The following is a 5,163-nucleotide window of genomic DNA, read 5'->3' on the forward strand; positions in this document are numbered from 1 at the left end:
ATAGAATTTTGATCATACGATACACTACAAAAAAAAGTGTTTTATGTGACAATTTCTTGTGACGAAAAACAATTTCGTCACATTTGCATGAGGATCTTACGACGAAACTCAATTTTGTCACATAAATGAAAATTTGATGTGACGAAAATTAATTTCGTCACGTGAAGTCTATTTTATGCGACAACAATAAAAAAACGTCACTAAAAATAGTTGAGGTTGTTTTGACCATTGACGTGCCCTGTTTTGCGACAACATCTAATTTTCTAATGACAAAATATTTCGTCATAATCTTGTTTTTTTCTTGACAAAATAAATTTCGTCACTAGAAAAGAGGCATCTATACATTTTATTTCATTCCTAATACCGCCCCTTTTTTCAGCCTGAACGAACTTTTTTCTTCACTCTCATTTTCTTCTCTTTCCACCATCTTCCATCATCTTCTGTTCTCGTGTGAATCGCCACACCGTCAACCCTCCGGCACGCCTCCGCCACCACCATTCCCTTGTTTCGATTCTGGTACGGTATCTAACTTCTCTCTCTCCCCTTCTCCCAGTCTCTCCCTCTCTCTATCTTTGTCGATTTCCCTCTCCCTTCCTTCAATCGAATGATAGGGCTTTTGTTGAAAAGGTCCAAAATTAGTTTCTTCATCTCAAAATTAAATTAAACCGTTATATGATTTAATGGGAAGGTTTTTTGATGTTTGGAATTAAGTTGAGTTTTTAGGTACGGAATCGCCGCACCGTCAGCCCTCTCTCACGCCTCCGCCACCACCATGATCTTGTTCGATTTAGGTATGGTATCTAACTTCTCTTTCTCCCTCCCTCCATGTTTGTCGATTTCCCTCTCCCCTTGAATAGAATATTAGGGCTTTGTAGAAAAGGGCCAAATTAATTCTCAAAATTAAAGTAAAGGTTTATATTATTCTATGTCAAGGTTTTCTGATGTTTGGAATTCTATTATATTTTATGAAATTGCGTATTACAAATTTATATCAATGTCGCACACCAGGTGTTCGATCATTTTACTGGAAGTTGTTTCCCATTTATTAATTAATTAATTGATACTTTGTTGTTGAATTTTGGTTTCTGATGCTTAGCTAAGAACAGGTAAACTAGTAAAATATACAAATAAATGCTGAATAGGCTAGAGAACTCTGAATTTTGACATCCTTGAAGATTGAAACTATGATTTAATATTTTCTTGATATTCGAGTACTTTGTGTAGTATAAGGAAAACCGTTGGAATCTGAAGCAGCTGGTTGGATCTGGTGGTATGCCGTCTTCTCATTCAGCTACAGTGGCTGTTGGTCTCCAAAACGGTTTTGGTGGATCGACTTTTGCTATTGCCCCCACTTCACCAAATTCAAATGGAGCAACGAGTGTATCATCAACCAGTCATGTTGGATCTTCCGAGTATGTTCTTCTCCTGATTTCTTATCCGTACTCTTTTCATAATTATGCAATTTGCTTGTTTTTAATTTGCAGAGGGATGAACCTGGTTCTGGTCCAGGTCCAGGTCTAGGTCGAAAAGAAATCCATTGATATAATTATTTCAGGTTGTGAGGACATTGCAAATTTACAGTACGTACATCTGATTTTTATGTCATTTGAAAATGCCGAGGTATTATTGCACTTGATATACACATATCATATTAATTCGGCTTGTAGTGTTACTATTTGTTGGTCACTCGACAAATGTTGTGTTGTTTATGATGGTTTATCATTGAATTTGAGTTGCTTTAGGTTACTTAGGATGCCTATGATTGCTAGTTTGTAGCTAATCGTAATACAAGAATTGTGTCTTAATTTTCAGGTTTGAGGTCTCAATCTAGTGGTTCAGAGGAATGCTACAAAGTAGGTTCTACCACTTCCGAAATTATACATATATTGCAGGTAATTTGATAAATGACACTAAGTTTATTTTTTGTTCATGTAAAGAAAAGGAAGTTGGGAGAGAATTGAATTGTTGATGAATGTCGTAGATTACTACATAACGGACAAAAACTCAAATAATTCATTATATGATAGACTATTAATAGTTAAAATGATAGACTATTCATAACGGGGTTTCTAGTTTATTTTTGTTCATGTCCAATCTAAACAGTCTTTTTTATGGACTTGCTGCCTTTTTATGGACTTGTTTTACGTATTTTATATTAACTCGTGTTTATTTATATGTTCTAACTTATGTTCTTGAGAGGACTTTCTCTGGGCTTTTATGGCAATTGAGTTCTTCATCTGTTTGCATCTTTGGCAATTTTTGTATGATCTATTGACCATGTTTTGGTCAGTTTCACCTTAACAAAGTGTTTTTTTTTCTTCTCTTTTTAGTTAAAAAATTGATATACAGTTAACGTCTTAAATGTCTTTCATTTTATAGCTTCTTCAAGTTAGTTTGAGTATACCTTTCACATTGAATTTAATATTTTATATGTATTGTTTATGCAGAATGAAGTTGTACCAGTTTTTCAAGTTTTTGAAGAAGGAAGTTATTCGTCGATAATGTATTCTGAAGGTTGATGGTGAAGTTAGTTCTTGTTTAGATAGTTTTTTGTCCTATGGGCAAATTCAACATACTTTTTGATATTATCTTGAATTAGTTACGCAGTTCAATGTTCGATACAGTTTATTCATTATTTGTAGTTTTTGAAATGTAAACTCGAAAATGATATATAATATTAGTTTTGTGTTTAAGAATCCATTTGTAGTTCAATGAAATTGAATTCTATTAATTTTGTATATTAGTTTGGTAATTTTATATTGTTATGATCAAATAATCTGAAAAGCAGTATGTATAATATGACAGAATATTATAACCTTTTGGGACGAAATTGTTGTCATAATAGCTTTTGTAATTAATGAGACAAATTAATTCGTCACAAGAAGTAAGTGAAAAAATCTTTCTTGTGACGATTTTCATCTTTTGTGACGAAATTATTGTGATTAGGCGACGAATAATTCGTCGCGACAATAAAATTTCTTGTGACAAATGAATTTTTGTCGCTAGGTAATGTGACGAAACTACAATTTTGTCGCATTATACCTTTCGCGACAGGGCTTACGCGACGACCGCTGTGACGAAATCGTTCGTCACCAGAGCTTTTATGTGACGATATTTTGTGTTGTTGTGACATTTTTTTTCGTCACATAAAACGTTTTTTTTTGTAGTGATACATCAAACGTTTGTTTATATTCTTACAACATCAAAACAATGCAATTTGTTGTCCCGTGCATCGCACGGGTACAATTACTAGTATTTATTAAATACAATAAACATATATGTTAATAATTAAAAAAAAAACATGTGTTAAATATAATAATAATTATAAAAAATAAAATAAAAAGGCTTCATCTTCTTCTTTCATGCCCGACCACCGCCGCCTTCCTCCAACCCCAACTCCGCCCCATTCAACTCACAACTTAATTCATCTACCATTGAGCCCAAGTCGGAGCCTTCCGTAGTTGCTCACCACCCCAACACCACCACATCTTCATATCTTCTTCCAATTAAGGCATGCCGCGGCGGAGTGCGGGCGGTGAGATCGAACGGAGAAAATGGAGGCCTAGAAAATGAGTTTTCTTCATCTTCGTGCGGCGGCAGCGGCAGCGGCAGCGGCAACGGCGGTCATCCTTGGAAGCAGACGTTTCTTCAATGTTTTTGGGCCATGATTGATCAAATCCTCAGAGAATTGAAGATGGCCATGTCCGACAAAGGTGGCTTTTTAATTTGAGGAAGATAAAGACGGATGAAGAGAGAGAGAGAGAGAGAGAGAGAGAGAGAGAGAGAGAGAGAGAGAGAGAGAGAGAGAGAGAGAGAGAGAGAGAGAGAGAGAGAGAGAGAGAGAGAGAGAGAGAGAGAGAGAGAGAGAGAGATTGGGGGAATTTCTGTAAATTCACATGTGAAATTGGAGCAAAAATCGCACAAACAGCGCGTGAGAAACACAATTTGTTTGGAGAGGACTGGATGCTTTGACTTTGTTTACACATAGAGGCATGGGTGAGTTTTTTTTCATAAGACGGTATTTGCCAATTCGCAATACATTAAATTCACACTTAATTAGTAAGACTAGGCTTACTAGCTAGCTAATTGTTCATTAGAGTTTGATTAACGATTATATATTTATACAACATTCTTTTTGTTTATTCAGTTAATATGAAACACGATTTGCAACTGTTCTTTATTTGATGTTTGGTAAATCTCAATAACTTCCCTGTTCGCCCAAAAATATAATATTATCATATCTTATCTGGAATATTATCATGTCTTCTTGTTAAGAATTTTGTATTAGACGAGACGTCGATATCCGATAAAATAATTTAATTAATTTTCATTAAACTATTTAATAGCAACAAAAGGAGATAAAATAGCAATATCTCATAAAATTTGTTTATAAAATAGATATAGAGAATTCAAGAACAAGTACCTAATTAACTAATCAAAAGGCCAAACCTTACATGCATGCATGCACGTACGCAAGAAACCATGCAAATGAAAAAAAAAAAACATGCAAATTGCGAAACTGACACAACGTCAACATGGGACCCACATCGGACTCGAAACGGCTTAGTTCGCCGGCGATAAAGCTGGCTGCCCTACCGGGCTCGAAACGGGCTCCAATGGGCCCGTACTGGGACCCACCACCGGGCTCGGAATGGAGCCAGACATGGTGGTGTAGGCGGCGGCGGCAATAGCATCACAGTAACCCCTCAGAATGTAGGTCTGGTCCTGGCTGAACCCTAGCGTTCCCAGGAAAGACGGCCAGCACTTGTGTGTGATGACGGAGATGGCTTCACAGCACGGCGGCGATATGTCAATGGCGCCGGTGGCGAAATATTCGAGTATCTCTTTAGTGCACGACTTGATTTTGTAGAGTGCCGTCAGGCAGTCGAGTGGCCCACTGCCGTTGATTCCGAGTGGGCCCCACCCTGGTTCGTCGGCGTTGGTCGGTGGTTGGATTGGGGTTTCCCGGCCGGCGGAATAACTGGACAATGTGAGAGAGGTGAGTGTCAGAAAGAAAACGACACCGTTTGCAGCTGACGCCATTTTCTGATGGATTGATTAAATTATCTGATGCTGTGGGATTGATTAAATGTGAGGGATAAACGGCCTGTATTTATAGTATCAATGTCATTATGTATTAATTAATTAATTAATTAATTGTTA

The 5,163-nt window shown here is 36.8% G+C and overlaps 1 long non-coding RNA gene across 3 annotated transcripts; it reads left to right on the forward strand.

Moving 5' to 3' along the window:
• Positions 1-371: 371 nt before the first annotated feature.
• Positions 372-1,896, forward strand: LOC148768048 (uncharacterized). 3 transcript variants are annotated; one of them, XR_016033629.1, is made up of 5 exons: positions 372-516; positions 724-791; positions 1,225-1,412; positions 1,485-1,580; positions 1,813-1,896. It is a non-coding gene; the product is annotated as an uncharacterized LOC148768048 (long non-coding RNA). The 3 variants fall into 3 exon arrangements; XR_016033630.1 differs by having other exon boundaries at positions 1,485-1,555; XR_016033628.1 differs by lacking the exon at positions 1,813-1,896 and having other exon boundaries at positions 1,485-1,797.
• Positions 1,897-5,163: the final 3,267 nt, after the last annotated feature.

The sequence above is a fragment of the Erythranthe guttata genome, chromosome 9 (genome assembly GCF_056151865.1).
Source record: "Erythranthe guttata isolate IM_541 chromosome 9, IM_541, whole genome shotgun sequence".
NCBI lineage: Eukaryota > Viridiplantae > Streptophyta > Magnoliopsida > Lamiales > Phrymaceae > Erythranthe > Erythranthe guttata.